At 45.6% G+C, this 25,684-nt stretch overlaps 1 protein-coding gene and 1 long non-coding RNA gene across 3 annotated transcripts in view; one reads left to right on the top strand and one right to left on the bottom strand.

Moving 5' to 3' along the window:
* The window catches only part of CDH13 (cadherin 13), a 1,193,479-nt gene that overhangs the window by 51,718 nt on the left and 1,116,077 nt on the right, over nt 1-25,684 (bottom strand). The gene's annotated exons all lie outside the window — the stretch shown is intronic.
* LOC135277291 (uncharacterized) overlaps nt 1-25,684 on the top strand; it is a 53,435-nt gene that overhangs the window by 25,670 nt on the left and 2,081 nt on the right. For both annotated transcript variants that reach the window (XR_010344918.1, XR_010344916.1), the window contains exons 2-3: nt 19,223-19,353; nt 22,359-22,473. This is a non-coding gene — a long non-coding RNA (uncharacterized LOC135277291). The remainder of the gene's footprint in view (nt 1-19,222; nt 19,354-22,358; nt 22,474-25,684) is intronic.

The following is a 25,684-nucleotide window of genomic DNA, read 5'->3' as shown; positions in this document are numbered from 1 at the left end:
ACGCTGCTGATAAAGACATACCTGAGACTGGGTGATTTACAAAAGAAGAGTTTTAATGGACTCACAGTTCCACATGGCTGGGGAGGCCTCGCAATCATGGTGGAAGGCGAAAGGCATGTCTCATGTGGTGGCAGATGATAGAGAATGAAACCAAGCAAAAGGGGTTTCCCCTTATAAAACCATTACACCCCGTGAGACTTAAGTCACTATCACGAGAACAGCACGGGGAAGACATGCCCCTATGATTCAGTTACCTTCCACTGGGTCCCTCCCACAACACGTGGGAATTCAAGATGAGATTTGGGTGGGGACACAGCCAAACCGTATCACACAAGGAACAGAGACGTTCATTAGGATCTAAGTTACACGAAGGCAAGAAATTTTTTCACTGCTGTGACACCAGCTCCTTGAACCCTGCTTAGCACATATGCGACACTCCACAGATATTTGCTGAATAAATGAATATTTAGGGACTAGAAAGTAGAGGGTTGTGTTTGAAACAGTTTCTTTAAGGGAACTAAAACTTAATGAGTTTTGAGAAACAGATTAGACAAGATTATAGAGAACCTGAACTAATGTGGTAAGGGGTTTGGACTTTGAAATAATGGGAAACCATCCAAGACTTTAAAACGTTACTTGTTTTGACATTGCTCTTTTGAGGTTTAAAAAAATATAGAGATGCACAGAGTAAGAAATAATAGTCTTATCTATCAGGGAGACCCAAATTGCGCACGACTTACCTTTGTTTGAATTGGGTGGCTTGGATAATGTGCCGCTTGCAGATCTAAGCCAGAAAGATGCTGTTGGCACTTTTCTGCCATTTCCTACCGATCTTTGAAGTATATCCCAATGAAGAGACATGGGAACTCCTAACTCCATGGTTTAGTAAAGACGCATGAAGTTGATTTTCTCTGCCTTGTATGGTCAGGTTTGGATCTAAGGATGTTTAAAACCTGATTTAACCAACAGGGCTAAAAATCTCCAAAGGAAGAGTTTGGAGCAAATTACCCCCGAATCTTCACAGGGAAAAAGATATCTACCTCCTGATCTAGGAATGTGGGAATGTTACCTTGTAGAGCAAAGACTTTGCAGAGCTAAGGATTTTGAGATGAGATTATTTTGGGTCATCTGGCGGGTATTTGAGGGGGTTAAATGCAAATCACAAGTGTCCTCATAAGGGGGAGGCAGAGGGAGATTTGAGACACAGAAAAGGAGAAGACCACATGACCATGGAGGCAGAGATTGAAGTGAGGTGGCCACAAGCCAAGGAATGCTGCAGCCATCCGAAGTGGGGAGCAGGAAGGATCTTTTCCTAGACCTCTAGATGGAGCATAGCCCTGCCAACACCTTGATTTTGACTCAGTGAGACAGATTTTGGACTTTTGGTGAACTATGGGAGAATAAATTTCTAGCCATCATGCTTGCAATTATTTGTCACCGTGGCATTACTAATTTATTACAGTAGATACAATATCCCCACTTACAGATGAGGACTCTGAGGCACAACCAATAGCTGCTCAAGTTGTCGAGTCAGGATGTGGGCCCAGGTCTGACCTCAGAGCCACGGCCCTGAATCCACACTCAAAACTGACTTAGCTCTCCAGCTAAGTCAGTTACTCAGGGTGGGTGGTCAGCAGATACGTGTCATCTAAAGGATCTTACTTTGAAGAAGACACTGATTTCTGAGAAAAGGTGGCCTCTGAGGCTAGAGTTAGGTTGACTGGAAGTGTGGGGGGTGGGATTATTCACATGCAGGTGGAAGTAAGGGGGCTGCCTCCTGTGCGGCCAAGGAGAAGAGGCACTGTCCCTGTCCGTGACTTCAAGGTAATCTTGGGGGCTGCAATGAGATTCTTACCGGGGGAAGGCTGTGGTCACTGAAAGAAGGGATGATCAACTTCAGCTGTCAAGAAGGGGAGCCAGGAAATAAGAAATTGCTGGCTGTCAAAGGGCATGGGTATCTATGCAGTCACTACAAGCCTCAAGGTGCCCCAGGACAGGCAGCAATTCACGTACCACTCTTGTCCAGACACCATCCAGAGCCCCTTCTAGTGCTCTCAGCCTCTCTGGAGTCTCAGTACCAACCATCTGCAGGTCTTTGGGCTTCCAGGAGGCATGCACAGATGCTCTGCTCAGCACCATTGTAATTCTTCTCTCTTTTGAGACAGTGTCTCACTCTGTCATCCAGGTTGGAGTGCAGTGGAGTGCACCTCTGCTCACTGCAACCTCTGCCTCCTGAGTTTAAGTGATTTTCCTGCCTCAGCCTCCTGAGTAGCTGGGATTACAGGTGCCTGCCACCACGCCTGGCTAATATTTGTATTTTTAGTAGAGAAGTGGTTTTGCCATGTTGGCCAGGCTGGTCTCAAACTTTTGGCCTCAAGCAGTCCTCCTGCCTTGGCCCTCAAAGTGCTAGGATTACAGGTGTGAGCCAACGTACCCAGATGTGTCACTGTAATTTTAACTCACACAGAGGCACTCTGGTTTGCTATCGGTCTATCGGTCCTTTTTGTGTTGCGGTCATGTGAACTGACTTGAGAATCAAATCAAGTTTTTGTCCTGCAAAGTGGATGTACCAGACCCCCCAGCTGCAGAAGGATGCCAGGAGAGGCTCCTGCCGATGCTTCCTGGAAGGCATCTGGCCTGGTCTCTTCTAAAACAACCTCGAGGTGTGGCCTCCATTTACTATTAACAGTAACACAGCAGTAGCAGCATCAAGCCTTACACGGCGCCGGGCACCACTCCAGAAGCTTCCAGCATCTATGCCTTCAGCCCTCACACCAACCCTGGGAGGTCAGTAATACTATTCCTCCCCCTTCACAGATGAGGAACGGAGAGGCCTAGAGATATATGAACTTTGCCAAGGTCATTGGCTAGTACGGGGCATGGTTGGGATTTGCAGGCTGGCTCTCTGGTGCCAAGACCTGCTCTCACCCTCTGTGCTGGCTCTGCCCAGATGTCCACATTGCCAGCATGACGTGGGCATTAGTGTCATGAACTCTGGAGAGGAAAGGACCTGGGTTCTAACAGTGAGCTTGGCAAGCTACTTCTCTGTTTCTGCTTCCCCCTCTGTGACTTGGGGACTGTCCCAGTGATGCTGTGGGGTAGCTGTGAGGGCAAATGGAGGCTGACACAAAGGGTTTGGTCCCGTGCAGGGCACCCATGGTGGTGCCACTGCAGAGTCAGGCTGTGGGTATGTCAGTGGTTTGCTGGGGTCACGGCCCCGTGTGTCCTCCCTGTGTGACTCACACTGTCCCCTGGAATGTTTCGGAAACATCTGACTCAGCGGAGCCTCGGGGAACAACGTTTTGAAGCCGCAACTGTGACAGGGGACAGATGGAGAGGACGGATGAGGCGAACGCAGGGCTTCCGCGCGCCCTTGCTGCCGCAATGATCGTTTCACTATTTTGTGAAAACAGAAGCGATGTATTACTCATGAGAATGAACTGCTTTAAAAACACCAGCCTTTCATTTAAAGAGTAACCGATGCTTCCACCTGGCAAACTGCTACTGTGTTTCAAGACCCCACTCACGTGTCTCCTCTCAGTTTACCCAGTGTGACTTTCCCAGTAGAATCAGTCACCCTCACTGGGTCTCTGTGAGGCACGTGCACTGGTAAAAATGCCTCTGGGAGCCTAACACGGCATCCTATGGGTCTGCCATCTCCACCAGACTCAGCTCCTTGGTGTCAGGACGGGTAAAAGTTGGTCAATAGACGCACAGAATGCTTCCTTGGGCCCAGCTTGGTGCTAAACCCTTTATGAGCATCTCCACATTTAGTTTTGTGATTCACCACAACCTGATGAAGTGGGTATCATCGTCCCTGTTTTAACGTTGAGATAACCAAGAATCAGAGAGGCTTAGCAGCTTGCAAAAGCAGCCCAGCTAAGAAGACACAGGGCTGGAATGCAGCACCAGCGTGTTGGACTCCAGGGGCTGGGCTTCTCAGTACACAGTGTTTCTCGTGCCTAAGGCCAGGGTTGTCCACTCTGCACCCCCAGGGCCGAGGAGAGTGCCTGGACACAGGGTTTATTACATCTTTTCTTTTTCAGTTGGAAAAATCATGGGGATGGAAAAAACAAGAAAAGGCAACTCATCTTATCAGGTAACAAGTTTACTGTTGATCCAGGAGTGATTTGTGGTGATTCAACATATTTGCAATAATGAAAGTTTTACACAAGCTGCATTCTATTCTCCGATTACTCAACTCAGTTTAGAAGATAAATAAAAACTGAATTAAATAAATCTAGCTTTTATGTTTAGCTACAAGCAATGCTCTTTGATTCTCCCTCTGTCATTTTTTTTTTTTGTCTTATGATGCCATCATTTTGCCGTACAATTAACATGTTTGCTTGTTTCTTGTTGAAGAGGTAGGTGTAATCACTGAAACGCTTAGAGACATGAACTCGGAGGCAATCCTCTGAAACAATACTCAGCGCAGTTAGGCCTGCCTGTGCCACATTTCCAGGGAAAGCCAAGGCCCGGATGATTTTACAGGATAGTGTTTGAGTCTTTTTCTTCCTTAAAAAAAAAAAAAAAATCAAGTATCTAGAGCTGTGCCATTTAGCTAAGTTTTCACAGGACCCTTTCTATTCCCCTGTTTATTTTATTTTTTGAGATGGAGTCTCGCTCTGTTGCCCAGACTGGAGTGCAGTGGCAGTGATCTCAGCCCACTGCAACCTCTGCCTCCCAGGTTCAACAGATTCTCTTGCCCCAGCCTCCCAAGTATCTGGAATTACAGGTGCCTGCCACCATACTCAGCCAAGTTTTATATTTTTAATAGAGACAGGGTTTCACCATGTTGGCCAGGCTGGTCTTGAACTTCTGACCTCAAGCAATCCACATGCTTTGGCCTCCCAAAGTGCTGGGATTACAGGCATGAACCACTGTGCCCAGCCAGTTTGCTTATTTTATTTGGGGCCTCCTCTCATGGGAGACCTCAAGGAGGTGTGGCCACCCCACAGATGCCCTGGAAGCCCTGCTTGCTGCACCTACTCAGAACCATACCCACAGACAAAGCAGGACAGAGGGACACTCATCTGCTGGGCACCCATATGATGGGTGGAGACACTGAGTGGTGGAGTCATCCTCCCCAGTGCGGAGGGAGAACAGCTCAAGACCACGGAGCAGCCTGTTCTCCAGCTTCCCAGCTTCTGTGCTCTTCTGTCCAATCAGTCTTTTTGACCAATTGGCTGGGCATGCTATGTAAATTTCTGACATTTTCAAAGCTGTCTTTTTAATAAACCTTTGAGTGTAAAAATACCAGCGTGCAAGATGTTTTCTATGCTTCCAGGCCTGAAAAATGCATATGCCATATTAAATTGGAATTTCCGGGCAATTTATCTGTAATGTGAACTTTGCTTGTTACAGGGAAAAAAATCAAATTAAAAACCGAGCTCATTTCAGTCTGTAATGTAGCTTCACAGGAGCTACCCTGAGTGCTGCCCTGAGTGCCTGCCAAGCCTCGGTCTCTTCTCGGTGTCGGTGCTGGGAGACGCAGGGCAAACTGATTAACAGAATCTGAGTTGCTGGCAGTGCAGTGGGGGTGATCGGGGTCTGTGCCACCCTGGGGGCGGGGTGCCGATCAGAGCAGGGAAGAGAGCTTCCAGGTAAGTGGCCAGGACCAGCTGTTGAAGTGGAAAGATTCTAGAGCTGAGGGCTGCCAGCCTCCGCCCTCAGGGGCTCAAGTATTGGTGGGAAGGAGGAAGAGATCAAAGGTTTGACAAGTTCCTTCTGCTGGCTTCTTGGGGTCACTCGCATTCTGTGAGGTAGGGCGGCAGTCCCCAACCTCTTTGGCACCATGGACTGGTTTCATGGAAGACAATTTTTCTACGAACAGGTGGGGCATAGCTTTGAGATTAAACTGTTCCACCTCAGTTCAGGCACTAGATTCTCATAAGGAGCATGTAGCCTAGATCCCTCGCATGTGCAGTTCACAATAGAGTTTGTGCTCCTATAAGAATCTGATGCCGCCGCTGATCTGACAGGAGGCAGAGCTCAGGTGGTTCCATCTGTGGTCCAGGGGTTGGGGACCCCTGATGTAGGGGACCCATGTTTGCGCAGCATACGTGCCAATATTACATGAGTTACCGTGGCTTTCTTTTCAATTTAGACTTAAAATTGTCAGAAAGTGGGCTGGGCATGGTGGCTCAGGCCTATAATCCCAGCACTTTGGGAGGCTGAGGCAGGTGGATCACAAGGTCTGGAGTTTGAGACCAGCCTGGCCAACACGGGGAAACCCTGTCTCTACTAAAGATATAAAAAATTAGCTGGGTGTGGTGGTGAGCACCTGTAATCCCAGCTACTCGGGAGGCTGAGGCAGAAGAATGGGTCGAACCTAGGAGGCGGACGTTGCAGTAAGCGGAGATTGTGCCATTGCATTCCAGCCTTGGCGACAGGGCGAGACTGTCTCACACACACAAAAAAAGTCACAAAGTAATATTGGGCAAGTAGTGAACAATAGCCAAACGATCAATGCAACATAACAGAGCGCTAGACGTGGCACAGATTATACACAAAGAAAATTCATAAATAGAGAGATTATAGCTTTAGTAATAGATGGATCTCTCTCCCTCTCTCTAGATATATATATATATACACACACATGGATAGGAAAGACTATGAGAAACCTAGAAAATAAAAACCAGGAAAGGAGAGAGACAAGGTAGTTTTATATTCCTCTGAAGGATGCAAACAACCCCGCAAACCTATAGGAAAGAAAGGAAACAGTACGGGGATGCTTCACCCCTACTTAATTATAGTCCACTGGACGCCATGTTTATTATTAAAAGCAGAACCAGAAATACACAGAATTTCCAACTGAAGGAAATCCACTGTCTTAAAATAGCTCGTGAAGCTATGGACTTGAATGTAAAGTAAAGGGTATATTTCAAATCTTCTGACAAAATGTACAGATAAAATTGAAGGGCCAGTGAATTCCAGAAGCCTAGATCAGTCAGACAGCCACAGCCCGTCAGAGTCCAAGGCAGTGTTCTCTTCCTCAGTCTCAGTAAACAGAAATCACTTCCACGGACTCGAGGGCCCTAGAGGATCCATCTGCACCTGCCTGACTTTCCACCCGCATTTTCCACCTCTTTGCTCAGCTTCCCTAAGTTACAGGCTCACTGGCCTTCCTTTTATTCCTTGAAATTAGCAAATTTCCCAGGGATGCGGATGCCACAACCAGCAGATGTGGACAAGAAGAGTTGCCCAGTGAGGGGCCTAGGCAGGGCCTCTTGGGGTTTGGAGGGTGGGATACTTCTTGCCTTGCCTCTCATGGAGCTATGACCTTCTGTGACTCTGTAACAGCTGAGAACAGGGCAGGAGCTCTTGACACTTCCAGCCCCTTTCCTGGATCCCCCTCCCAGGCATCCCAGAGTCCCTGGTGAAATCCTGTGGACATCTGCATGAGGCTCTAGCACAGGACAATTCTGGTCAGTACATGGCAGCTGGCATCGTGTGATTGCACATGGACCAAAACTTCGCCTTTTACAGACATTGCAACCCCAACTATGACATCATACCCAAGAGAATCATCACCTTCCACACACGCAGTGGACCAAGGCAGCTCTGGTGTGGATCCACTTTCTCTGGATCACTGTAGGAGGTAGGCGGTAAGACCACTAGGGATCGTCTTTTGTGTAGACCACTGCAGTGCACCTGATTCTTTGCTTCTCTTCTGCTTGCTACAATCCATTCTCCAAAGAGCAGTCAGCGTTACATCACAGTGTGTGATTCCCTGCTGAAAATCCTCCAGTGACTTCCCGTAGGGTATAGACTAAGATCCAAACTCTTAACCATGATCTCTAACGTCCTAGAGGACCCACCTGCACCTGCCTGACTTTCTACCCTTATTTCCACCTCTTTCCTCAGCCTCCCCGAGTTATAGACTCACTGGCCTTCCTTTCATTTCTTGAAATTAGCAAATTCTTTCTGGTCTCAAAAAATTCTACTTATCTTTAGAAATCACTAAATTCTTGTTTCTCCCAAAACCCTTTCTACTTTGCTAATGGGATAAGTCTTAGATTTTCTCATATGTGTCCTTTTTTTTTTGAAATGGGGTTTTGCTCCTGCTGTCCAGGCTGGAGTGCAATGGTGCAATCTCAGCTCCCCTCAACCTCTGCCTCCTGGGTTCAAGTGATTCTCCTGCCTTAGCTTCCCAAGTAGCTGGGATTACAGGCATGTGCCACCACTCCCAGCTAATTTTGTATTTTTAGTAGAGATGGGGTTTTTCCATGTTGGACAGGCTGGTCTTGAACTCCCAACCTCAGGTGATCTGCCTGCCTCGGCCTCCCAAAGTGCCGGGATTACAGGTGTGAGCCACCGTGCTTGGCCCTCATGTGTGTTTTATACTTTGTAGGATCTCAGCTCCAACACTGAGGCCTCTGTGATCCCCAGAGAAGCCATTCTGGATGGCCCGTCTAAAGTCTGCCTCCTTCCCTGGCCAGCTCCACAACTTAGAATGTGAGTTCCTAGGGGCAGCGACTCATTTATCTTACTCCACCCTTCATACCTAGAACCTAGAAGAGTGGCCAGCACACACTGAGTAGGTAGGCACTCAGTTGTTGAATGCATGCATGAATGAATGAATGAATGAGAGTACAAACTTTCTTTAACATGCATTGGTTGACCCATGTGCTGGGTGACTGAGAATTCTAAAGGCACTTTCATCCTAAAGTGCCCATCCATCCCTCCCACATAGGCAGGTCTCTCAAAAGAGCCATTGGACCATCTATCTCTCTTGCTCCAGCCAAACTCCTACTTCTACGCTGCTACAGACATTCCCATCCCTTTAGTTGCCTTGGATCTGATACATGCTGTCCACTGGGGCTTATTTAGGTTGGTCTGTGTGCCGGAAGACCACTCCCAGGTTCAGTGATTTGCCAGGAAGGCCCACAGAACACAGCATATTGTCATATTCAATGGTTAAAACTTATCACAGTGAAAATAAGCAGGGCAAACAGCACAGAAAAAAGGCACATGGGGCAACGACCTGCGGAAACCAGGTACCAGCCTGCAGGAGACTGTTCCCAGGGGGATCACACAGGACGTGCTTAATTCCAGTGGCAAGTTGTGACACCACGCGTGAAATGTTCTCCCTCAGGGAAGCTCACCAAAGACTCAGCACCCAGGGTTTTTTATTGGGGGCTGGTCACATAGGTACCCTCTGCCTGGCATTAGCAAAATCCTTGACTCCCAGAGGGAAAGCACATATTCAGCATAAACCACATTTGTTTGCATAAGCAGTTTAGGTGCAGTGAGCCACGCTTATGAGTTAGGAGAGTGGCAGCCCTCCCCACATCCAAGATTCTACACACCAGCTGAGGCCAACCTTGCAAGCAGGCGTTTCTAGGGACAGCAGTCTCAGGCCTGCTGTGTGAACTCTTTTCTGCATCGTCCATGATCAGGACAAGGAAATGTTGAATCAGAAGAAATTCGACTTACCTTTAGAAATCACTAAATTCCTGTTTCTCCTAAAACCCTTTCAATTCTAGAGACTATGTATTGAACCCCCAAGGAAGCTGGAATCACAAGAAAACAAGCTCTTGTTGGTACAGTGGTAGCTGGTGGCTTCAACCCCACTCACAGTTAGCCAAGGACACACTGATTTGGTCCTCTGTGTTAATTGCAGAAAATTCAGACAATACAGAGGAGAAAAACAAAAAAAAAATTAAAATCATCCTAATCCACTTCCAGAGATAAGCACTATTAACATTTTGGTCTAGAGGCTTCCAGCCTATGTTTAGATATATACCTAAACACACACACATTTTTAATGTGACTGTATCATTCACTCGCTCATTTGGAATAAATATTTGCTGGGTGTCTGTTACATGCCAGGCACTGAGCTTGGTGTTGGGAAGGCAGCAGTGTATTCCCCCATTTTTTGGAACTTACACTCCAGCAGGGAGACAGGATATAAATTAGTAATTACACAAATGGTTATTTAATTACCCCCGTGACAAGGGCCATGCCAGCAGCCTCCCTCACATCATAAATCATGTGTTGTAACTGTTTCCTATTTTTCAGCATTTACTTTCTGCTGTTGTATCTACAACTGGAAGCACACACTCATGGATGACTGAGGAGGTGCAGTACAATGTATGTATTCATATACGTTCCTGTCTGCCATTGCCCCGTCTACCTGGGAGGCAGGTATTACCACCCTCACTTTGCAGACAAGGAAACAAAGGCTCCGAGTGGTCTACGGGCTTGCCTGAGTTACGCAGCTTTCAAACAGCAGAAGTGTAATTCCAATGTGGATCTCTGCCTCCCAAGCATAGCTTGATGTTTGTGTGCCTTGTGAGTGCCCACTAGGATTGGGTATTCGTCTGTGCCGCTAGTTTTCCAATTTGGGTGTGTATCAGAATGATCCGGGCTGTTGATGATGGGACTTTTCCATTTTTAACATGTTTTCCAGGTGGTTCTCATTCACCAGAGTTTGAGAACCACCATTCTATGAATAATGATTAAACTCTGAGCTGGAACCCAGGGCTATGTTCCACAGCTGGGCTTTCCTTAGTGGGGAATAATAACTCAGGAACATAGGACTGGAATTTACAGGATGGCAACATTTCCTTAAAACAACAACAACAAAAAAGCCAGCCAGGGGTGGTGGCTCATGCCTGTAATCCCAGCACTTTGGGAGGCGAGGTGGGAGGATCATGAGGTCAGGAGATCGAGACCATCCTGGCCAACATGGTGAAACCCCATCTCTACTAAAAATATAAAAATGAGCTGGGCACGGTGGTGCATGCCTACAGTACCAGCTACATGGGAGGCTGAGGCAAAAGAATTGCTTGAACCTGGGAAGCAGAGACTGCAGTGAGCCAAGATTGTGCCACTGCACTCTAGCCTGGCGATAGAGTAAGACTCCATTTCAAAAAAAAAAGAACTCTATTACATTGATGTAAAACTTTCTTAAAATTGTATTTCTGTTTATAAAAATTATGCACATTTGAGAAAGGTTTAAAATTACATAGCACATGTATGTAGTTGGATTTAATATCTTTCTCACTATAAATGCTGAAACAATATTGGCTTAAATAGTTCTTTCATTGGAAGGCTCAGCAATTTCGAAGTCAAACTTCGAGACTTACCACTAAGATAAACGACTCGGCTGTGATGTAGATATCAAGGAACTCGTGTCTAACAGTGCTCAGTAATAATCGAAGTCTGAGAATGATTTAGTCTAGGAAATAGTCGCTCTTTGCCACTTTCACTAGTAGGCAAGAACGGGGTGGGGCCACAGCTAGGTGCCACTGAATGTGGGCATGGTCAGCGTGAATTAGGGGCATGTCCGCAGACAAACACCTGAGAACCACCGTTCTGAGTTCCCACTCTTTCCTGTGGACTCCCTGACCTTTTCCTTCATGTGTGAGTCCCATGTGCACTAAGCCTTCCCTGGAAAACAATAAAATGACATTTCCTGGGCACCAGCTACTTGTGAGGGACTGCACACATCCTCTCTAAAAACCTTCTCACCACCTGTTCCAGGCAAGGAAGTCTGCTCCTAGTTTCTCCTGGCAAAGTTCATACCTGGCCTCTTGTTTGAGGCTGTTAATTCTTTGTTAGAATTTACCAAAGGTCTCCCAACTGCTGCCACTGGACCTTTTTGTGCCTGCAATAGGATTTTGCTGTGACCAGGCTCTTTCTAGTCAGGGCTTCCTAGTCCATTTTGCAGATTTATTTCCGGGGTGATTTATGTAGTCTCCCCTATGCCCTCACTGCCACTGCCCTCCCCCACCCCAGTTTTGAAACCTACATAAATGCAGCAGTTATTAGAGCAAGGAAACGGCATCGTCACAGCTTTATAAGTGTCTTTGCAAAGATATTTATGTCCCATATAAAGGGTCATCTGTCCCTTCATAAGGATCATTTCATTGTTGCTTTCGACCAAATTAAGTGTTACAGAGAAATCCAGACAAAGTGATTCAAGGTGTAAAGCCACAAATTTAACAATATCATACAAATTAAATAAATTAGGAAATAAAAAACTAAATAGTAATTAAAAATTGAGAGACTAGGACCTTAACATATTTAGTTACTATATGAACACACTGAGACTTCAGAAGCTATCTGATTTCCGAAATCCAGAAACACACTTATCAATCCTAGAGGAAAACAGGGATTGAACATTCTTAGTGTGGGTGAAAGCATTACACAGATGCTTTAAGGTGCAGCCACAGGATTGCTTTCATTATTCATTATCATTATCATTACTAACAACTGATCAAGCCTGTTCCTATATGTACTGTCAGGTCTAGGGTTAAATTTGCTACATCCACATATTCAGGTTGGGTGACTTTTTCTAAGCAGTATAAACTGTGCTCAGAAAAGAAGAGGAAGACTTGGAGTTTGGAACCAGTTGGTAGCAACGTAAGCTTGCCTTGGTGTGAGGCTCTTCATCCATTTGTTCACACTCTTTTCATTCAGTATGTTTTATCCCTTTTTCTCTGCACTCCTAGGCCTGAGAATACAAATATGAACAAGACCCACAATCACTGTTCATCATCCCAGTATTCCATTTGCAATGTCATGAATGAACTCCTGACCAGGCCCATAATTCTCTCTTGCAGCTAAATATCCTGATATTACCTGGTCAGCAGACTTCGTGAGTTGTCTCCTCCCAGTGACAAAACCATCCCAAAGAAGCATCAGTCCAGCACAAAGTATGACTGTCAATCTCACAAAAGATGCAGGGTTCTAGGAGGATGCTCAGAGTATAAGAATAATGCTAAGTGAAATAAGCCTAGCATAGAAAGACACATACTTTATTATTTCATGTAACTGTGGAATCTAAAAGAGTCAAATTCATAGTAGCAGGGAGAGGGCTGAGGAAGGGGGAGATATTGATCGAAATTTCTATGTACACATAGGCCACACCATCACATTACACCCCATAAATATATACAATTATTATTTACCAACTACAAGTAAAGCAATAAAAGAAAAAGAAGAAAAAAAAAGAATCATAAGTAAATCCATGACAAGTGAAAGTGCAATGGAGAGAAGAGAATCAATGATTGAAGAAGAGAAAGGAGAGTGGATTTATAGCTGCTTCGAAAGAGTGATTTGAGTGGCAAAGGACTGGGGAGAGGTCCTCTGGGAAATGGACAAAGCCCTTGAGTGGATAGGAAAGACAATCTCTTTATAAATGCATGGCATAAGCTGAGCGTAAGGTGACATATGGCATGTACTGTCATGGAATGTTGTAAAACATAGTTCATCTGTGTTCACTCTGAGAATAACCTATGATTGGGGTTAAACTTGTAAACAAACTTATGTTCATCATTTTTTTCTCCAAAATAAAATGACCCAATTGTCCCATAGAACTGATGCCTATGGTATTTTTTTTTTTTTTTAATAACCATAGAAATTGACCCTTTCAGCCTTAAAATTTGAGAAACTTACAACTGTCTTATCTGAGTTCCTTTCTCAAGAAGCCAACGATCAGGTCTCCCAGATAAAACCAAGGAGCTGAAACTCACCAGGTCACTGCCTCTGGGCAATGAGGAGCCAGACCCCCCTACCCATCAGGACTGCCTAAAGGACCACCTGTTTCCTACTGACGAACTTCTCTTCCTGGCCCCTCGTTAATTCCTGTTTTCCCACACATGGTTACATTTCTTCTCTGCTGCATTAACCCCTCATTTTAGTCAGTCGGGGAGACAGATTTGAGACTGAATTCCCATTTCCTTGGCTGTAGCAGCACCCAATTAAAGCCTTCTTCCCTGGCTTTTGTCTTGTTGTCTCAGTGATTGACTTTCTGTGTGGTGAACAGCAGGACTCAGACCAAACCCTTGGTATTTTGGTAACAATTATATCTTAACAAAATATATATATTTTTGAGTTTTGAGTCACACTTTGGTCCTCACTTTAAATTGATTCATGGTAAGTTCCTTTTTTTGCTTCCAATCTTCTTTGGTAAGGGCTGTTGCTGGTCCCTGTTCATGATTTGGAGTACATGGATGGTCACAGGAGGGAAGGTAGAGCTTTGGGGGTTTATCTGGTTACTAAACACTAATAACACTTCATTACAAGAGCAAAAAGAAGAATAAAATAATAGTCTGGGCTTTGCTTCAGAGTTTCTGTAAGGCCCTCCGCAGTGTGCAACCCAGGGCAGGGGGCTCTCTCTGCCCAGGTCTCAGACTGCACTGCTTACAGGTCATATTCTGTTTTTGTTCACTTATGCCAAGGAATGGTGGTGTCTGGCCAGGCGCTCAGTTTCCCAGGGTGGTTTATCTCAAAGAAACATGCTCACTGGGAGAGTAAACCGGGATGTCAGAAGACCATAATGGGAAAGTTAATCACCTCTCTGCATTTGCTCTCAGAGTTTATTTTTATTGGGTGATTAATTGACACACTGTGGCCTTGCTCTGGCACCTGGGTCTCTGAGTCCAGCTCAGACCAAGCTGAGCAGGGATACTGGCACTTTCAAGAAGTCAATAAACGAAGCTAGCTGCCGCCGGGACCACAGTGAGATAGATGGCTGAGCCTCACATTATGCCTTGAAGGTCACTGAATGTGGTCTGGCCGGCTGCCAAGCAAGGAGGTTCTTACAGGCAGCTGCGCTTTGCATAGGTGATGACTGGACTTCCCTTTTCAGAGGCATCCCAGTAGAGAGCCATCTACAGACTGCATTTGTGATAGAGGCCAGGCTACTGGGAGAGCTGCAGGGTCCCTGGAGACAGGAGCATCTGGGTTTCACATGGGGCGAGCTCACCCGGGAGCACAAGTCCATTGTGCTCTCATGGATCATCGTCTGGAGGCACCATCGCCAAAACAGGTGATGCTGCTGACTGTTCTGTGAAGGAGCTGGAGAGTTATTTCCACCATGGAGTACTCAGCACCACAGATTCCCAGCACTGTGTACTGATTTCCAGTGCTCATTCATTACATGTGCTTTGACCACCTTCTATCTGCCCAGTACTCTGATAGGGACTGGCGAGTTTGCAGTGATCATGGTGGGAGCTGCCTGCCCTCGGGATGCTTACCTTCACCAAGGCCATTTACTATCTGATGTTGTAATTTTCACACAAGGTGGTTATCTCCCAGGTATGGAATTTGTCTTTCTCTCTTTGACTGGCCACGTGTCTGGCCATACAGGCCTCGGTTAAAGATGGGGGAGTGAATGGGCTGAAAATTCAACATGTCAGAAGCCAGTGGAAGAGCAAGCTATGGAATTCCGAGGAATTGATATCCCTAGGGATTCTGAGGCTACATGACGACAAGCGTGGCTCAATCCCTGTGGGAAGCAGTTGCGTTTGGTGCCCTTGGTGTAGTCAGTGGTGTCAAGCACTGAGATTAGCAAGAGGGATGAGATGCATCCTGGGCCTGCAAGCCTGCCTCTGTACAAGGGTGCCAGCTGTTTCCACACGTGGGAAAGTCAGTTGCCAGGAGGAATGTGGCTCAGCTGTGCCATCTTTCTGGATGTAGGAGGTTCTACACTAGCACTAGTGAAGAAATACAATCCTACTGCAGTTTCTGGGTCCTCCATTCTTTTGCCCACAGAGCAGGAGAATGGTATTTAAAAAATGTACATCAGGTACCTTTCAGGCTTCAAACCCTTTGGGGCTTCACATGCTGATCCCTGCTCATCTCCTTCCATCAACTCATCCTGTTCTGCAGCCCAAAGCCAGCCAGGCTCTCCCGTCCTCCCAGCCCTTGCATTAGCTATTGGTCTCTCCTCTCTCTGCTCCCCTTGGCTGGTTCATTATCATCCTTCAGATCACACGTCACCTCCCTCCTAACCAGCCCATCTAAGGTGGCCTCCTCCAGTTACTCTCCATCCCATTACGCTGTTGACTCTCCCATGGGCAAGAGCTGTAAGCTGTAATCACACCAGTTGTGTGGTCAGACATTCACTGGCTTGTTCATTGCCTGTCTTCCCACTAGAATGGAAACTCCACACTGTCTCATTCACTACTATCCTCATGGCTAGTTAGGATCTGGCTCATAGTGTGAATTTCTCAATATTTGTTGAATAAATAAGCCAGGATGATTACCTTTAGGTTGGATGTATGAAGAGTAGCTAGCCTGTCCAAAACATTTACTCTCAGCCTTGTTATTTAATCTGAAAAGCAGTATTCACAACTGGCATTTATTGAATACCCGCTACCTGTCATGCAGCATTTAAATCTTCCACAAACCTTTGAGCTAGTTTATATACAAGAATTTTACTCAATTTACATTTTCCTGTCTGAAATCTAGAAAAGAAAAATGGATACTTTCTGAATAAATCAACCTCTTCTAAACTGACTTGCCAGAAGACCAGAAAAGAATCCAGACGAAAAAAAACCTAGGAAATACCATTCTGGACATTGACCTTAGCAAAGAATTTATGACAAAGTCCCCAAAAGCAATTGCACCAAAACCAAAAATTGGCAAAGAAACTATGAACAGAATAAACAGACAACCTACAGAATGAAAAGAAATATTCACAAACCGTGCACCTGACAAAGGTCTAACATCCACAATCTACAAGGAACTTTAACAATCCAACAAGCAAACAATAAGCCCATTAAAAATGGTAAAAGACATGAACAGACACTTCTCAAAAGAACACATATACGTGGCCAAGAAACATATGAATAAATGCTCCACATCACTAATCCTCAGAGAAATGCAAATCCAAATCACAATGAAATACCATCTCACACAAGTCAGGATGGGTATTATTAAAAAGTCAAAAAATAACAGAAACTAGCCAGGCTGCAGAGAAAAGGGAACTCTTATATACTGTTGGTGGGAATGCAAATCAGTTCAGCCCCTGTCGGAAGCAGTGTGGAGATTTCTCAAAGACCTTAGAACAGAACTACCATTTGACTCAGCAATCCTATTACTGGGTATATATCCAAAAGAAAACAAATTGTTCTGCCAAAAAGACACATGCACTTGTATGTTTATCGCCGCACTATGCACAATAGCAAACACAGGGGGCCAATCCAGTGCCCATTAATGGTGTTAGGGATAAAGAAAATGTGGTATGTGTATACCATGGAATACTATGCAGCCATAAAAAAGAATGAAATTGTGTTTTTTGCAGCAACATGGATGCAGCTGGAGGCCATTGATCCTAAGCAAATTAGCACAGGAACAGAAGACCAAATACTGCATGTTCTCAGTTATAAGTGGGAGCTAAACACTCAGTACACACAGACACAAAGATGGGAGCAATAGACATTGGGTACTGCTAGAAGGGGGAGCACGGAAGGGATGTAACTGTTGAAAACTATCAGGTACTATGCACACTGTCTGGGTGGTGGGATCATTCATACCCCAAACTTCAGCATCACGCGATATACCCAGGTAACAAATCTGCCCATGCACCCCCTGAATCTAAAATAAAAGTGAAAAAAAAAAACCAACCACCACGTGATTCTTTGTATTTGGTTCAATTGTTTGATTTTTTAAAAGAATATCTCCATATATTTTAGTGTCTTGAAATTTCATCGAATTGTGATTTTAAAAAGTCACAGTTTAGCCCAGAAGGAGGTATCTCTAAGTTTGTCAGTTCCTAAAACAACATTCTAGAGGGAAATAAATGAAAATCTCTGTGAACTGTACACTGTCTTTGATCCAGAAATGCTTCCTCTAATAATTTAGCTTAAAGAAATAGCTAAAGGGAGCACATTCCAAAATTGGGGAATGCAAGAACTCTCAGAGCCTTTAATACTCAGATTTGCACTGTGACGATCTGAGAGAGGGCCTTAGAATAAAGCGAAACTCAAACTTACTTGGCAGAAATATTTAGCAACAATTATATTTTCTCCATCAATGTTTAGTACAGAAAAATAAAAAAAATGGTTAGGCACTGTGGCTCACGCCTGTAATCCCAGCACTTTAGGATGCTGAGGAGGGCGGATCACCCGAGGTTGGGAGTTTCACAGCCTGACCAATATGGAGAAATCCCATCTCTACCAAAAATACAAAATTAGCTGGGTGTGGTGGCACATGCGTGTAATCCCAGCTACTCGGGAAGCTGAGACAGGAGAATCGCTTGAACTCGGGAGGTGGAGGTTGTGGTGAGCCGAGATCATGGTATTGCACTCCAGCCTGGGCAACAAGAACAAATCTCTGTCTCAGAAAAAAGAAAATAAAAGAAAAATAAAAAAGCAATCAGGTAACTGTTGATCAAAAGTGAAAATGGAATGCTATGTAGACATTAAAAGCCGTGATGAACACAGCATGACAAGATGAAAACATACATGAAGTAAAGATGGCAGGTCTAATCTTCATAGTATGTAGGTATGTGTGCAGCACAGTCAGGGTCCACATGCGAGTATGCGGCAGGCTTGCTGCCCCCTTCTCATAAACACAGTAATGACCTGGCGACGACCGCATCAAGCCCTGTGTGCCAAGCCCTTCTTATTCACTGGGCTCGACATATGATCCCAAACCTATTTGTTGCTGCTGGCTGAGAAAATACCTTGGAAGGGAATGCTAGCGGCAGTTGCAGTAATAATTATGACCATGATGATGAGGATAATAGAGTTGAAGATAACATTTATTGAGCACTTGCTTTGTGCCGGGGACTTTCTAAGGACTTTATGTGGGTCAGCTAATTTAACTCTCACAATAACTTCATGTGGGTGGGATTATTGACCCATTATATAGATGAGGAAACAGAGGTGGTGAGGGACTAAGTAGCTGGCTCCAGGACACACAGCTAGTACGGGGAGTAGTCCAACCCCAGCACCCAAGCTCTTAAAACAGGGATGACTCGCTGTCTGGCCTAGGTCTCAGGAGTAGCGGTATCTGGCTAGTGGGATCTACATCTTTCTTATTTTTGCTTATCTCAGTTTCTTAAATTTTTACCATGAACCCATATTTCTTTCGCAATAAGAATTTTTTTGGCAATTAAAAAAACTAGTACTACAAAGATGATTTCCTTTATATCTCTACATTTCCATTTTCTCTTCTTTGTGAAACCTTATTACTATAGATGGTATATTCACTATATATACATGTATGTATATGTATGTCATATATGATATGTAACAGCATACGATATGTATACACAGAAATAATATATCCATTTTATACTTACTTGGGAACTACATGTATGCTGATAAAACCCTATCCCCCAGTGTGGCTGTATTTGGAGATGGGCCTCCTTATGAAGTAGTTAAGGTTCCCTGAGGTCCTGAGGATGGAGCTCTCATCTGATAGGATGAGCGTCCTTACAAAAGGAGACCCCGTATGCTCCCTACCCCCCACCCTCCAGGCACATGCCCCAAGGAAATGAAGCTACGTGAGGACACAGCAAGAATGGAGCTGTCTGCAAGCCAGAAAGAGAGCCCTCCCCAAAGACTGAACCGGCTAGAACCACGATCTTGGACTTGAGCCTCCAGAACTGTGAGAAATACACGTCTACATTTAAGCTGCCCAGTCTATGCTATTTCGTTATGGCAGCCTGAGCTAACACAATACTATCTAAATGTTAGGTTGAACCATACAGTTGCCATTTCTCTGGTCACGGCAGCAATTTCACAAGGCCCAACCTGAAATGTAAACATATATACAATAAAAACAGCATGTGGTGATTGTGTGTTTTCCTTCCTGTTGGGCACGGTGCTTTGAAGGCCGAGAGATGAGCTTATTTATCTTTGCTTTCTCTTCTCCCCAGGCATCCGCTGGCACTTGGTAAACACTGGTGACTGAACGGGTAAATTACAAAGACGAGCATTTTGAATTCCTGTTCCAACAGAAGCTTTAACGTAGTTCCGATCAAGCCTAATTCACTCACTAAAAAGAATCGCATTGCACATATTGGCAGGAGCTATTGAACTGTTGTTCGTCAAGACCTTTTCTCCTCACTTCACAGGAACTCCAGTTAAATGTGTCTTAACAACACACACACACATGCACATGCACATAGCTAGTGCCATTCAAGCCTTAGCCAATCACACCACTCATGGCTCACAGGCTTGTGGGGTCAGCGGGTGAGAGCAGGCGGCTTCTCTCCAGGGCCCTGTGTGCACATCAAGGACTTACACCCTGTGGTCAAGGATAGACTCTGAGGCAGAGAGACGCGGTGTGTGGCTCCGAGACCTGCTCACGGTGAGGCAGAGAGACGCGGTGTGTGGCTCCGAGACCTGCTCACGGTGCCGTTCCCCTTCTCCACACAGCACGTTCACTGCTACCCACATCTGAGTACGTGTCTCTGCATAATGGACTCCTCAGAGGAGCTACGGCTCTTTGTACCAGCTGTGCTGTGGCTCTTTGTACCATCACTGTTTTCAAAAGCTTCTGCCTCACAAAAGAAAAAGCAAAGCACCTTCCCTCAGGCAGTTTTCAATTATTCCCTCCAAAAGCATCAGTCAAACTTGATACTTAAACCCTCAAATCCCAAAAGCTCCTTGGAGAAGAGAGCCCATTAGCAGAGGGCGGGAATGGCTGCCCTCTCTGCCAACCATCTGGTTCAGTCCCTGGGCCACCCTGCTCTGACTGGAGAGCAAAGTTGTCAACCGGTCCCATCAAGGGATGTGTCGTTCCCAAACCTGTTTGGTCCTCACTCCTTCTGTCCTGAACACACAGGCCTTTCCTGGAGAGCTATACTCCACCTTTTGTGTCCTTTGAATGCCATTTTATCTTTCAGGGCTTCTAATGTTGATGTCCTACTAAGATTCTTGGCTTAAACAATCTCCAACATCGATATTTTCTTTAGTAAAACTGAACATTTTTCTTCCTCAATGAGGAAGGTTGGAAGGTTCTTCTTTGAGAACCCGCTGCCGCGGTGGTGATCTCTGGAACAGATGGATAGGTGTGCACTAAATGAAGCAAGCAGAGGAAAATGTCATGGGAGAATCTGGGCGATGGGGCAAAGGGTACTTGCTGTAAAATTCTTTCAACGTTTCCACCTGCTGGAAAACTTTTATCAAGTTGAGAAACAGAAAATAAAATGACGAATGTATCTTTTCTCCAAATACTAAGCGGCGTCCCTTCCCACGCTGATGTCTTCCTGCTACGAAACCTTTAAGGATCTCACGTGCTAGATGATTTCATTCCAGTGAAATGTCCGTACTAGGCAAACCCACAGAGACAGAAAGCTGACTAGCAGTCGCTAGGGCTGTGGGGAGAAGGGGAGACGTAATGGCCAAGGGGGGCGGGGCTTCTTTTTAGGGTGTTGAAAATATTGTAAAATCGATGGTGGTGATGGCTGCTCAACTCTCTGACGACACTAAAAACCATTGAACTATATATTTTAAACGGCTGAATTCTACCGTATGTGAATTATATCTCAGAAATAAATATCGCTGTTATACCTAAGAAAGTTAACTTCAAGGAAGGGAGTTCTCCATGATTTCCAGAGCTGCTAAAACAGAACAAAACAAGGCACAAAGAGAACACCCCTCCCTCGACAGTCTTCAGAATACTCTTGAATTATAGAAGGTCAAAAGAGGACAGGGATGTTTTGATTTTTCTTTCCTTTTTGCCCGCTTGGCAAATGCTGAACAAACAAAAGACCTCCAGAGTGTCCTCTGCAGGCTCTGCCTTTTTAGTTCCAACGGCTACAGCAGAATGGGCCGACATAGCGATTTGCCTGGAGAATGAATGAATAAATGAATGAATGAATGGACCCTGCCTAGGGTCCTTGTTTGCCCCAAACCTGAACAGATGCCCTAATCTTGTCACAAACTTGGCCTGTGACCTGCAGCACATGACCATCACTCCTGGGCCTCAGTTTCCACACCTATAAAACCAAGGTCATGCGAAATGATGGTCTCTAAGGTGTCTTCTAACTAATAAATGATGACAGTCTTTCCCAAAGCAATTGTTATTCATGGCTGAGCACAAAAGTTACAGAATTATCCCTGTGGTAAGTTTCAGACCGAAGTCCAGTTTTCTCTACAGGACAATGCAACATTTTACAATGTTGTCTAAGTGCAGGCAGTGCAAAGACCGTCATTCAAAAGCTGAGAAAAATAAACAGTCAGGAAAGAATGCCTACATAAATTGCTCACTCTGACTTCAAAGGGATATTTTTTTTCTAAAGTAAGATCATGAGAATTAGATTTATGTCCTCAGCGCCAATGCAAATGCAGTATTTGTACAATACCCATTTATCAGTTTCCAAGGAGCTGATTTATGGCCCAGCTCCCCTACTTTGTATTCTGTCCTGCTCAGAAAGTTAACTGACAACACAGAAAGAAATATCCTCCATCTCATTGCAGATGACGGGTTATAAATGAGCACAACTTGATTTTCTGCTCTGGAAAATTAGTGTTTTGAAACTCTCATTAGAAATTAGTCGTTAAAGCTGTTCCCAAACTTGACTGCTTGGCCCATCCCTTTGTTGCTATTTTAGTTGTTTAATGTTCTGACAGTGTTGGCCAGAGAAATGACTGCCTTTGTCTTAGGCTATTTCAGGCTGCCTTCCATGTCTGGATGTAACACAGATCATCAGCCAGACCATGACCAGGATGCATCAGACCGCTTGCCTCCTACAGAGATTCTGTGCCCGTGTGTGATAGGGTGAGTGATACAGACCTGGCGTTCAGTATGTCAGCAAAACTATGTGGGCCTGGAGGGGGTTTCACAGGGTGCCCACGTGAAAGCCTGGGCAAGGGAGAGCATTCCAGGCAGAGGGAGCCAGGGTGAGCTGAGGTCACGGAGGAGCCTCCAGCCAAGCAGCAGCTTGGAGACAGTGGGCGAAGCAGAGGCAAATCAGAAAGACCCATGCTCAAGCCCTGGCTCAGCCCTTTAATATCTGTGGGGCATGGAGTGAGGCGCTAACCTTCCAAGCTTTTACTTCCCTATGTGCAAAATGGAGACGCTAAAACCTCACTTGGCCCTCTTCCCCAAGTTAGTGGAGGATTCTGAACTCGTGTTTCCCAGTGATGCGTAATAGCAGTGGATCCCAGAATCACCTGTGGGACTCAAAGATGCAGATTCCCAGGCCCAGGCATGGGAGATCTTGATTTGGTGGGTCTGAGGTGGGGCATAGGACTCTGGTTTTAACACCTCCCATGGGTTTTTGATGCCACTGGATCAGAGACAGGCACCTGGGACTTGCTGAGAAGCCTCCAAGCAGCCATGTGACTGAGACACTCAGGCAAAGGGTGGAGTCAAGTGTGCTAGATCTCAGGGACATCAGTGAGGAGGTCAGGAACCTTATTCCCAACCAGTGAAATGGCTCAGACCCCTCCTTTTTACCCTCTGCATCAAGTTAACCACCAAAGCATTTCCATTCTGCCTTCCTCGGCTTTCTGAGCTCTTGTACACCTTCGATTTTCTTAGTTACTCCTTTGGTCCAGGCTGGCTTTGTCTCTTACGTGGCCTCGCAGCCTCTTCTCTCTTCCCTTCCAGTCTGGTCTTGTGTCTGAATGAGCTTTTTCTAAAATTCAGATCCAATCAGGCCATCTTTCTGCATTCAGGCCTTTAGGCATCTCCAGTGGCTACAGACCCAGGCTCAGATTCCACAGTAGGATACACAAGACCCGTCGCAGTCCTGCCCATGTGTCGAGTGAACAGATCGAGCCCTCTCAGGCCACCGTGCCTTTGCTTATGCTGTTTCCTGTGCCTGGACATCCTTGCTCTGGTCTACCTGCAAGTCTGTCCAGCTGTCCCTTCCTTCCTTCCTTAAATTTGACTGATGTGCCTTTCTCTCTGCTGTTGTCATACTGTCATGGTTTCACCTCAAATATCACTTTTGTGCTAGCTTTTATACTAATAGGGTCTGTTTATCGATCTCTCTCTTTCTCTAGACTGGGTGAAACTGGATGACAGAGGTCGTATGTGTTGTGGTAACTCTGTATCCCCATTATCTGTGAGTCAGGGGTTAATTTGCATTTGTTGGCCTAATGAGGACACCAATAAGGGAGTCCCAGGGGTGTGATGATCCTGGGGAAGCTGGAAGGAAGGCTGGGAAGTCACATATGGTTGCACCCAAAGGCCATCTCAAGGGAGTAGCTCCTGGTTGCTGGTTACAACAAAGCCTCTGCTCACCCAGCTCTCTGTGTCCTTGCTGACACTTTATCACTCATCTTGCTCCTGAGGCTGACACTGCTCAGGTTGGGAAAAGAGGATAAAGTAGGGATACAGGTCTCTAGGAGAGAGATTAGGAGATAGACTCCTTCAGGGAGATGGCAGAGGACAGGCTGCAACACAGTCACAGGGGCTTCAACTAAGAAGGAGCTTCCTCCAATGTGAGCTCGTTTGAGCTTGTACAACCTCATCCATCCATGTATCCATCCATGCCTGCCCATCCATGTATTCATCATTCATCCATGTGTCTATCCATGCATCCATCCATCCACGTATCCCTCCATCCATCCATTCTTCCATGGAACTATGCATCTGTCCATCCGTCCATCCATTCTTTTAATATTTATTGTGTAGCTATTATATGCCACACATTCTTATGTACTCTGCATTTATGAAAGAGAACAAGATATAAGTTCCTTTTCTCACGGAGCTTCCGTTCTAGAAGAGGAAGGACGATTACAAGCAAACAGGTAACCCACAATACGGTAACTTCAGAGAGTGGTACGTGCTCTGAAAGCCGTCCCGTTGGGCAACAGTACAGGACGTGACCAATGACAGGTGGGCAGGGTTGGGGAGGGCTTCTTTAGTGAAGGTGATCAGGAAAAGCCTTGCAGAGGAGAAGAGAGTGAGATCGAAGTGAAAAGGAGACAGTCACATGAAAGCCTGGGCAAGGGAGAACATTCTAGGCAGAGGGAGCCATGGTGAGCTGACGTCACGGAGGAGCCTCCAGCTGAGCAGCAGCTTGGAGACGATGGGTCAAGCAGAGGCGAATAAGATGGACCTATGCTCAAATCCTGGCTCAGCCCTTTAATATCTGTGGGGGGGAGAGAGAGGTGCTAACCTTCCAAGCTTTTTCGCTTCCCTATGTATAAAATGGAGACACTAAAACCTCACTCATAGAGTAGGTGAAAAGATGAAATCATATACAGAGCACGGTCCTTGGCATGAAGGAGGTTATCAAGCCCAGATACTTCCAAATCCTTTTGCCAAGTGAAAGTCACCGTGGTTGTCACATCAGCATCATAAGACAGGCAGGAAGATTGATCACCTTGCTTCTGGTAACCAGTTTCAGACCGACACATCTGTATGATTCCAGTTTCATTCAATATTTTTAAAATGCTCCATGTATTCCCTTTATTATGCATGTCACCCGGCTCTAGTTACTGTGAAACTAGAAGGTCACAGCTTGGCTCTGTGCTCAGAAATATGGCACCTGTCAGGCGCATGATTTAGGAACTCGGCCTTCCTCAGCGGGGCCTCAGTGTAGTAAGATCAAGTCAACGATCCTATCCGTGGCTGCTGTATAAAGGCTGGGAGAAATACGAAGTTCTGTCTTAACAAGACACTTTTCATCAGTGAGCTTTTTTAGCAAGATGACACTGAAGTCCACCCCCCACCCTGGTTTCCAAATAGCTCAGCACTGGAACCCGAGTAAGATGTGGCGATTCTGGTGGACAAACCAAGACAAAACGCCTTGCGAGGGTGTGGGACAGACAACGGGACACATCAGCGCAGGTGGCTCGGGTTTGCAGGGTTGGTCTTCTCTCACTTGATGTCACTACCTCTGGCTCTTTTCCTTTTCTTTGCCAGAAGTACACTGGCAAATGTTTAACATCTGATTCTCTGGAGGTGGGGAAAACCTGAATTAATAGTGTCTGCCTAATTCCATTGACAGAGGTACTTCCACTGTGGCCAATTT

Source organism: Aotus nancymaae, unplaced genomic scaffold, assembly GCF_030222135.1.
Source record: "Aotus nancymaae isolate 86718 unplaced genomic scaffold, 86718_ANA_hifiasm-v0.15.2.pri h1tg000030l, whole genome shotgun sequence".
NCBI classification, from domain to species: domain Eukaryota; kingdom Metazoa; phylum Chordata; class Mammalia; order Primates; family Aotidae; genus Aotus; species Aotus nancymaae.
Note: the sequence above shows the minus strand (reverse complement) of the source record. Positions and strands in the feature narration are given on the sequence as shown.